Below are 11260 nucleotides of genomic sequence, written 5' to 3'. Positions count from 1 at the left end.
AAATATTTCCACCAACAGAAGCATCTGACTTCTGCTTGTCTGAGTGCATTCCAACTTCTCTCTCTGCTTGTTCACGAGGACTTCTCTGCTTGAGTGGACACCCACTCACAGCAAGGGCTGACATAGTGAAAGTGATATGTTGCTGTAGGCACCCTAATGTATTTATCAGAATTTCTCCTTCCTTTGTGTTCAGTTGTTTCTTGCATGGTATAAGGTTATCTGTTTTTTTTTTTAAAAAAAGAAAACACTAAACAGAGTCCAGCATTCATTTCTTCTTATTGTTGCATTTGGTACAGTTCTCAGGCAACCTTGCAGTATCTCTCTCTGCTCTCCTTAGAAACGTGCAATGAAAACTTGTCTTTTGAGCCCTGTTGCAGGCCCTTGGAAGTCATTGGCAAGGCTCTGTGTGCCTCTGTCAAGCTCCTGCTGCCCCCTTCCCAGTCCCAGTTGCACATCATTGGCTCAGCCATGGTTTTACTATTTTGGTCATGCCACACTTCCAACATAAATATTTCTTTCACTCTGCACCTGGACCCTGCCCCTGTTCTGAGGGCAATGCTGCTGCCGAGAAAGCAAGAGATGAGTCTCCCTCCATCTCCCTCACATCTTCATCTCCTCTCCTTGTAGGATTAGTAGTAGTAACCTCTTAAAGAGGTGCGTGGGAGGTAAAATGGCAAGTGTGGCTACTCCAGCTCTATGGAGGGACAGGAAATTAAGAAGCGAGGGAGAGTTTGGACTTGGTGTAACTTCAGGACTCCCAGCTTGAACAAGGTGTGTATTCCCCATGTGTGACTGGTGGCCACAGCAGCAGGTAAGTCATGGCTCCAAACCCAAAGGAGTTTGTACCTCTCTATTAATCCTGCAGGAAAAGTGGTGAGCACCTGGAGCATTAGTTGTCACACATCTTACATTAGCTTCTTCCCCCCATTTACTGCTTTGGTCATTTCCCTGGGGAAATGTGTCTCTCTCTCCCCATGTGAAGTGAAGCTGACCAAGACAAGCCATTTTTTTTCCCCTCTGAGCTGCTAGCAGTGAAAGGAAAGCAATCAGTAGGGTCTGTTTGCAGACACGGTTTGAGAAAATCCCCCTCTCCCCCTTCCGTAGGCTCCGCACACCCAAGTGCCGCATGGGAAACAACAAACACAACGTTAGTCATTTCCTCCACGCTGCCAGCTGCTGAGGGTTTGCATAAGAAGAACCCTTGGACTTCAGATTATTTCTTAAAACGCCTCTCGCCCCAAATCTTTCAGCAAACAGCCACTGGATGACTGCCTGCAAGGCCAGCCGAGTGCCGTTTCCCGGCGTGCCCTGCCACCTTCCCCACCGCCGCCTTCCCCACGCTCACACCTCTCACCCTGCCGGCATACAACACTCCTCCCGTCTGATGAGGACTGTATTTTTGAAGCCTTCTGCCCATACTGCAGCTGTGCAGATCCAGAGCAGAAGCTCAGGCTTAGTTGTTTCTTTTGCCATCAATACTTAGGTGATGGTGGCATCTCATATAAAAATTTATGGATCAGGGCCTGCATGACACTGTTGGACTAAGCGACAAAGGAGACAGCCTTTGCCCCCAGAAAACAGATGGTCAACAAGCCAGTCAGGAAACAACTTGTGTCTGAAGGAGAAAAATGAATGGAATGAGCCAGTGACAAATAAAATAGATTTAGCAAAAAAGCCAAAGCCTCATCCTCATAAATAGGATTGTAATTTTCATGTGACCCTTGCTTCCGAATCAGAGAGTGAAAGCACCATGAACATTACACTTTGCCTGCTCTGAAGCACTTTGTCTTGTCTGTCATTTGTTCTGGCTTGAACCTGTTTCCTCAAGCCTTCCTTCACCCTCCTCAGAAAACATATGCTTGGGGAGACCTGACACTGTCTTCTCTGATGGAAAAGCCAACACTCTGATCCAAATACGTAATAGCTCCAAGTACGCAATAGCTCTTATTCCTTGAGGAGATCATCATCATGTCCAAAGCTTGTTGCCTCCATTATCTCTTCATGCCCAGGCGGAACACACCTTCCCCAGGCAGGTGAGAGGATGGCAGCATGTGGTGCTTCAGTGCCCGCACACAAGCCTTTCCCCAGTGTTTCCCTGTAGCATTTCCCTACCAAGGAGTGGTAAGAGCCAAGGTGAAGGTCCCAGGAGACAGGACAGGGTGGATGATCTCCTGGTCCTGTTGACTGGCCCTTGTTGGGAAGATGAGCCCATGGGCACAGAATGTTGGCAAGCACTACCGAGTTTCAAACTGAACAAGAATGAAACAGAGCTTCTGTAGCTGCCACAGCCACTCTGCTTTCTCAATGCACCCAGCTCCAGAGACCTTTACTTTCTTTCTCTGTTGGTCCATGGAAAGTTTCTTCTTTTTTTGTTTTGTTTTCACTTCCTGGTGAGTTTATTACTGGGCTTGTGCATGACTCTTCAGCATCAAGCTCATTTAGTTGAGCCTAAAAATGAATGTTGCCCCTTTGTCACCGCTTGATTCCTATTTGAACACATTTCCAATTTTTCGCTTCCACCAAAACAGTTTGTGTAGTAAATTGCCAAACCTGCATTACTTACCTTTACAGGAAAGACATGTCATGCTTCACTCCTGATTATAAACCAGATATGTTTCAAAAAACGTGTTCTGACATGGGGCAAGCTGGTGGGAGCTTTCTCATTTTCTTTATTACTTCTTTTTCTCTCCCTTCTCCCCAGCATCACAATCCTAGGAAATTATTTTCTGCCTCTGTATCTGTTCCCCATTCTCTTACGCAAGCACACTGAGGCAGTGAATCCATTAATGTTTCTGGCTACGTTTACCTATGCTTTCAGTAAACCATGTTCACCACATCTCCTTCACTGACCCTCTGTTCCTTACATACTTGAATACTTCTTATTATTTATGTTAATGTCCTCTGCAATCTTACTGCATTTTTACCTGTTCTTGCCTTGTATTTGTTTTACTGTCTCATTTTACAGTCATGCTCAGAACTTTTTTTTAATATCTCATATGGAGCATTTCTCACATATTTGTTATATATTTGTTCATTAATCATTGGTCTCGAAGGAAAAATTATCTTCTTCTCGCTTCCCTTCTGAAGCTAAATCACCAATCTCTCCATCTTTGCTTCCTTCTAAAATACTTTATCAATGTTAATATCAAAATATAATTTTCACCTGAACTCAAATTGACCATGGGCTTGTAGTCCTCAACCCACAGAAAATGAACTTGTCAGAAACAAAAGAAATTAAAATAAAGAACAAAGATACACAAATATGTGTTTCCTTTCTGAATACTGTCTGCTAGGCTCTCATATTCTCCGGGTACTGCCTCAGGACAATTTTCTACGTCTAGTACAATCAACTCTATTTCTAAACTTTACAGTCTAATTTTTTTTTTACTTTAGGATTTGGTCTCTGCCTTACATCTCCTTATGGTTGTTCCTTCCCCATCTCTTCACATAAGTGGAAAGAGTAGGTAAAATTTGGCATACAAATAGAGATAGAGACACATGGAAATACATGGGTTGAGCTACCCTCTGATATTCAGATGTAGGATTCTGTTGCTTTACTAGAACTAGAGTGCCTAATACATCAGAAGAAAGGCTATTTGCACAGTATTCAGGCCAGATTTGCAGACGCTGGTCTTTGTAACTACCCATGCTGCTGAAGGCTAATGAGAACTAAGCACATATTCCAAAACATGAGTGAGTATCCTAAATAAAACTCCTCTGACAACATTATACACTGATGTGTCTTTCAATACTAACAGAAAAGGGCAGCTGCTCAAGTTAATACTGCTTATGTGTGAACAAACTGTGTTTTCGCATTCTCTCATTCTGATATTTCTTGTGAATTTGAGAAATAGTCTGAATTGGTTGCAAGTACAGCTGCTTTGGGAACCACTAACGTAAGTAGGGTTTTCTCTGTGTAGACCAAGATACACCATCAGCTACTGATACATTTTCAAGAACTCTTGCACATTCTTGGCAATACTTGATCAGAAAGCAACGGACTATTTTATATTGTATGTAGATATACATGCCTGTCTTGGAACACTCTCTTTTGCTAGATCTTCCTTCATATTGATCAATGAACAACAAAATGGGACAAGTTGGCAAGCAAATTGTTTCTTACTAGACCTCACCAGGAACCATTCAATTGAATGATGTAGTCAAAGTAATATCTTTCATCATCACTGACACTCATTACTGGTAGGTACTGAAACAGAGTGCAAGGGAACAGCCCTATCCCAGACAGCCAGAAGCCCAGTGGATATTGCAGTAATGAAGGAGGTAGGAGACACCAGTTTGAGTCCCTATTTTTCCCGATATAATCAGGGACTTGGCATCTTACAAGCTAAACAGTTGCCCTGGTATTGCAGGCTGAGTGTAAGCTTCATCTGGCCCCTTATAGATGCCTTCAGTACAGGCTGCTACATCTGAGCTCATCATCCATACTGCCTTATGGCTGCTGGAGAGAAGCAGGAATTTTTAGCACGTTATTTAATCCTAAGTAGGACTATTGCTAGTGGAGCCAGAGGGACTGAATCAGAGGGAGAGGTCTACCCTGCACATCCTGCAGCTGAGGAAGAATCACCCCACTGACCACTCAATCAACTCTACAAAATGAAACAGTTTGAGAAGGAAAGGTAGATAAGCTCATTCCAGCACCTATAGGTATTATCACCTGCCAGGTGCTTGCTGCTGCAGCCCTCCAATGTCATCTGCCATTCCTTGTTGCATGCAGGCCACATTCACACTCAGAATTTTCTGGACAATGCCATGTCCTGGTTTGCTTTTCTTACTCTAAGCGAAAGTCAGTGATATACTTCACATCTGTCAGCTCATCCGGTAGAAAGCCCACACATGTGGTCATATGTGCCCACATGTGCTCGTATTGTAGTCACCACTTAATTTTTCATATTGTGGTTGTATATACTAATTCCCTAAAAGGTTTCACAGGCTAGTTTGTTTTGAGAACAATCAGGTACTGCTGAATAATTTCCTTTAACTGACAAAAGAGTGCAATATTTTCCGTTCTAGGGGCTTGTCATATCACCTGTGAGATTTAGTGGTTGTTACTACTTATCAAGTGAGGCATTTTTTCCTCATCTATTGCTGCTAAAAGAGAAGGAACAACTCATCTCTTAATGCTGTTCCTTCCTAACCCAATTAAACCCTCTTTCATGTTTACACCTCTGCCACAGAGACATTTATTTCTTCAGACTACTCATGCCATAAGAAAAAGAAGGCTATGTTTTAGAAGCTCTGGAGCATCGATTTATAGATCTGAGAGGGACAAAGTGTAAAGGTATTATTTTAGCTGTTGTCCCAAAGAAGGGATCATTTACCTGTTATGCATAAACCAATGCACTCACTGAGTCAAGATATTTGCTTTTATTGCATATCAGTGCAGAGATGGGTGCTAGGTGCTGATCCCACAAAGCTAGCAAAGAAAAATTGTTGACATATGGTAGAAAATGGAGGCCTAATGTACAATTTGCATGATAAAGTGGCCAGAAAGTGGAGCTGTGAAATATAACACTATTTTGTAATTAATGTTGTTTCATAGAAAGATGGATAAATGGGATGAAATGTATGTTGATTTATTTTTCTCTTTAAGAAATGATCATGAAACACGGAAAAAATGTAAACTGTTAAGTGTAGATGATAATGGAGCGTATGTGTTGGCAGAACAGACAAGGTTTATGAAAGATTGTGTGAAGTGGCAAGGAAACAGATGAATCTGAATCCAGATGAGGAGGCAAATCAGAGTATGTTTAATACGTTGTTTATTGGACAGTCGGCATAGGACATTAGAAGAAAGTTACAGAGGGTAGATGGTGCGGGAGGAACATCAATTTCTCATCTCATAGAGATTGCTTACAAGATATAGAGAGGAAAAGGAAAAAAAAAAAAGAAAAATGGAATAGGATGAAACTGCAAGCATCCTTGTTAGTGGTAGCACTGAATGGAAACAGTGCAGACTCTGGATACCTAATTATGGCCTGATGGCTAAGCCCCTGTATACAGCTATTAAAGGTCCAGGAAATGTGTCAAATTGGACCTCAGAATGTCAAAAATTATTTGAGGACATTAAAACGGAACTGATGAAATCTCCTGCGTTGGGGCTACCTAACTTGACAAAGCCTTTTGCATTGTATGCCCCTGAGAGACAACATGTAGCTTTGGGAATGTTAACACAGACTTTGGGAAGCTGGAAAAGACCAGTGGCCTACTTCTCCAGGCAACTGGATGAGGTCAGCAAATGGTGGTCTGCATGCCTGCAGGCAGTAGCAGCAGTGGTCCTACCTATAGAGGAAGCCTGAAAATTGACTTTGGGACAACTGATTACTGCTTATGTGCCACATGCAGTAATAGCTATATTGGAACAAAAAGGGACATCATTAGATCTCCCCAAGTAGACTGGTCAGGTATCAGGCTGCCCTATTAGAGAAAGATGACACTACACTAAAGTCAACATCAATCCTAAATCCTGTGACACTATTGTCAGTACAGGAAGAAGAACCACTAGAACATGATCGCATGGCTACTATTGAGCAGGTGTATTCTAGTAGGCCAGATCTGATAGATGTCCCGATAACAAATCCTGCTATGGAAATGTACACAGATGGGAGCAGCTTTGTGGCAAATGGAGAACGAAAGGCAGGATACACTGTAGTGACAATACAAGGATGGTTGGAACATGATCATTACCTGCCAAAACATCTGCACAAAAAGCAGAGATTATTGCCCTGACAAGAGCATTGGAAATTGGTAAAGGACTCAGAGTAAATATATATACAGGCTCCAAGTATGCATTTGGGGTGGTGCACACTCATGGTGCCGTATAAAAGGAGTGGGGATTATTAAGCTCACAAGGAACTCCTATGAGATATGGTCCAGAGATCACGATGCTGCTCCAATATGTGCTAGGTCCAAAAGAGGTGGCAATAATGTGTTGTAAAGCTCATCAAAGAGGACAGAAGGAGAAATACTACAAGGGACCCAAAGAGCAGATGCAGCAGCAAAGAGGGTGGCCCTTACAGGCCAAATGATAGGAGCATCGATACCTGATAGAAAGATTGGTATGAGCCCCGCTCCAGCATACAGAGAAAGAAAATCAGTAGAACTCTTAAAATACACTAAAGATGCTGATGGGTGGTGGGTGATCCCTGATCAACAAATTCTTGTTACAGCAAGAATGATGGAATATCTGTTTAAGAAACTACATGAAGACACTCACATAGGAGCTGATGCAATGATAACCAGTGTTAAGAGATATGCAATAGGCCAGAAAATGCAAACTCTGGCTGATAGTATAACCAGAAAATGCCACGTTTCCTGTGCAAATAAATCTGAAAATACAGAGAAAGCCACCAGCTGGAGGGGTGAAAAGGGGAAATATCCCAGGGGAATACTGGCAAATAGATTTTTCTGAATTGCCAAAATGCTATCAATATAAGTGTCTACTTGTACTCGTAGATTCTTTTTCTGGATGGCCCAAAGCTTTCCCTTGTCATACAAGTCAGGCGAGAGAGGTCATTAAAACTCTGTTAAAAGAAATAATCCCAAGATTTGGGATTCCTGAAGAAATATCTTCCAATAATGGACCCCACTTTGTTCCAGAGATAGCACAGGGAGTGTCCAAGGCCCTGCAAACACATTGGAATCTGTGTACTCCCTGGAGACCACTATCTAGTGGAAAGGTAGAGAGAATGAATCAATCTATGAAAAGGGAAATTTCTAAGTTGTGTCAGGAAGCACAGCTTAAGTGGATAGCACAGCTTAAGCTACCTATTACCCTAATGAGGATCAGAATAACACCAAGGGTAAGGGAAGAAGTTAGTCCTTTTGAAATTTTGTATGGAAGACCTTATCCTGTGAATGTCATCACCACACACGGTGATCAGATGCACGTAAAAGGGGAGGGGGTAATAGTAAATCACTTGTTATCTCTTATGCGGGTTCTATCATCCTTACACAGGTACCTCAACCAGCAGGCTCCCCTGCCCTTAGACACACCAGTGCATGATTTGCAGCCCAGATACCTGGTTTACCTGTGGACTTGGAAGGATGAGCCATTAAAAGAAAAGTGGAAGGAACCGTATATGGCATGGCTAACCACATATACAGCTGTGAAGGTAAAAGGAGTCGACTCATGGATCCACTATACCCGAGTAAAGAAAGCCCTGTCAAAAGGACAGTGGACTGCGGAAACAGCAGGAAACCTCAAATTGAGACCTTCCAAGGTTTGATGAATTGCACTTGGAACTCAAGAAGGGCACATATCGAGCTAGAGTGCTCACAGGGATTAATTTTGCTTTATTATATAATATTACTGTTACTTCCTATCATTTTAGTGTGCATTCATAAAGATACCAATTTCTTTAGGTACGGAAAAGTTAATATCCTTTGTTTAATAATGAAGGTGTACGATCAAGAATTCAGATTCAGGGAACAATTATTGAAGAACCTATGGGAAGAAAACACATATTTCGAACTAATACAAAAGTAGATAACAAAACTGATTGTTGAGTCTGTACACACTTCTCTGAGATCTTGAGGAAAGGGATACCTTTAATTGGAATCCCCTATACTTGCTAATGTGACCTAGACAAATCTGTGAGTAAACACCTCTTCTGATGTCAGCAAGGAAATGGAGGACCAAGAGCGGGGAGTAAATATTCCCAACCCACAAGAAAAATATTGTACTTGCGTACAAAGATGTAATCCCTCAAAAGGAACTGATAAGCTTAATTGTAAACTAGAGAACACCTTTGAAGGGAACCATACACAGCGTAACTGAACCATAGAAGTAATGGCTCCAGTCATTAATAAGAAAATCTCTTCACGGCCTGTCCCAGAGGGACAAGAATGGTATTGGATATGTGGGAAAAAGACTAGGAAAGTATTGCCCTCGGATTGGTCAGGAGTTTGCACTTTAAGGGTCATAATCCCAACTATAACTGTCATTGATGGGCTAAGGTGTGGGCTATGAGTAGGGTCATACATGAGAAGACATAAAAAAGGTAATAATCCACTAGCTGATAGACCCACAGCTTTTAATTCATTTGTTCATTGGTTTATACTCTGATTGGGAGGAAGTGAATTAGAAAAAGCCATAATTAACATATCTGCAATTGTAGAAAAGATTGGTAATAAAACTAGAGACGCAACATCAGCTGTACAGGAAGAAGTTACTCAGCTAGTAGGATTTACTTTACAGATACACTCCTGGCCTCAAAGGAGGAGAGTGTGTACAGTCCTAAATACTAGTTGTGTTTACATTGACCAAGGTGGAAGGATATCAACTGTCTTGAATGAGACTTTGGAACAAACTAAAATTTTACATGAAAGACAAAAACATGACACCTCCCTTGGTTTTGCAAAAACGTGGAAATGGCTAACTTCCTGGGTACCTGATTTGAGCCTGTGGGTAAAGAAATTGGTTTCTACATTAATTGTCTGACTATTGATTTTTGTATACTTGTATGTAATGATACAGTGTGGCTGGAGATGCTGTTCTATCTGTGGAAAACAAAGTTGGGAGAAAGTGAGACTAAAATAAAGAAAAGCTTGAAGCTGTCCCTTCTATAGATCTCAAAGGGGAAAAACTGATGCTAGAATGTACTAGACTTTGTTTCCTTTAAGATGATAAGGGATAGCAGGGGAGCCTTAAACAGGATAACATTCGTCAAGATAGGAGGACATGAGTCCTTGTAAGTCCAAAACATCTGGCAAGTGTTATTGCTGCTAATCACTATGCTAACCATTACTCACCAAAGGAGGAACCAAAGCAAGGGCTTCGAGGGCTGATAAGGAAAACATCTTGCTACAAGGAAGGTCGTACGTGACAACTAGGGGAAAGGTAAAGGTGGCAGAGGGAGATCATGATCACCGACTCAATTCAAGACCGAATGGACTTGCCCCTCCACCTCCTCACAGAGCATGCGTGCTGATTTAAATATGTTTAACAAATAGTAAGAGATACGTTAATTACTAACCATGAGTGTGAACTTGGGTGGGATTTTGCTGATCATGTAGCAGGATAAATATGTTGTAGTTTCAAGCAGAGGTGTGCTAGCTTTGTGGAATTACCATGTAGCACCTGTTTCTGCACAGATATGCAACAGAAGCCAACATCTTGGAGTCAGCGTGTGGATTAGTTTATGCACACCGGGTAAGTGATCCCTTCTTTGGGACAACATAGCTGCCAGGGACAGCCAGAGACAGCCACATAATTTAGAGCAATGTCAGAGCTGCTCTAAAATATGCAGGTGTTCATGACCCCCACTGAACTCTTCATTAGCCAAGGATCACTGCAGCTATTAGCCTCTGCTGCTGTATTCCTTCTCTATGCTGAACTAGGATGAATTTCAATTACTGCTCCATTCCTTCCCTTCCTCTTTATGACTTCTTTCAAGAAATATCCCCTATCACATTTCCAACATATTACAATATTCCAGTCAAATTTCATTTGGACAACTTTCATTTGTTTAACTCCTTTCTTCTTGTGTCAGGAGTGTTTGTGTTGCCTCCTCTTGGGCATTTTCTTTCTAATGATAGATGGTGTCACTGGATCCTAACTACTCCCCAAGTTCAACCTAATTGATCAGACTTGGCACGTTTCCTAGAATCAGGTCCTGAATAGCCTCAGACTATGCAAGCTTGGCTGTTCAGCTAGCCATGTGAGATGGCATTCTTGCATTACTTCTGGAAACCTATTCCTCCACTTCACTTCTGCATCGTGTCTGTCCCAATCAATAGCTGAGTAATTAAAATCCCTTGTAATCAATGTTCTAGCTGTTTTACAGACTTCTCTTATCTGTAAAAAGATTTCCCAACCTACTTTCTTTGCCTGCCCTGGGGGTCTGTACCAACATCCAGGAATAACATGACCGCGTTCATTGTCCTTTCTCAGCTTCTATCCAAACAGCCTCTGTTCTGACGGGCAAAACATTTGTAGTGTTTCCTGCTCTGAACATGGATGTATACTGTGGTCTCTGCCGTGACTGAAGAACACAGCCTGTCCCCTTTAATAAACTTTGCAGCTCCCTACTCAGTGTTTTTTCAGTCCTTTCCAGCTCACACGTTCCAGGAATATCATGCTTAGCCTTGGAAAGTCATGCTTCCAATTGGTGACCTTATTAATATGCTCACAGCATTTGTATAGAAGATATTTTCTCCTCCCACCTCTGCTTTACATTCTCATTATCTCCTACAACGACAACCAGTGGATACATTACTGAGATCCATGCATTCCCTCCTT

The 11260-nt window shown here is 42.0% G+C and overlaps 1 pseudogene; it reads left to right on the top strand.

The window, feature by feature from the left end:
- Nucleotides 1–8809: 8809 nt before the first annotated feature.
- On the top strand, nucleotides 8810–9460 carry LOC147529283 (syncytin-2-like; annotated as a pseudogene).
- Nucleotides 9461–11260: the final 1800 nt, after the last annotated feature.

This window comes from Tauraco erythrolophus, chromosome 2 (assembly GCF_009769465.1).
Source record: "Tauraco erythrolophus isolate bTauEry1 chromosome 2, bTauEry1.pri, whole genome shotgun sequence".
Lineage (NCBI taxonomy): Eukaryota > Metazoa > Chordata > Aves > Musophagiformes > Musophagidae > Tauraco > Tauraco erythrolophus.
Note: the sequence above shows the minus strand (reverse complement) of the source record. Positions and strands in the feature narration are given on the sequence as shown.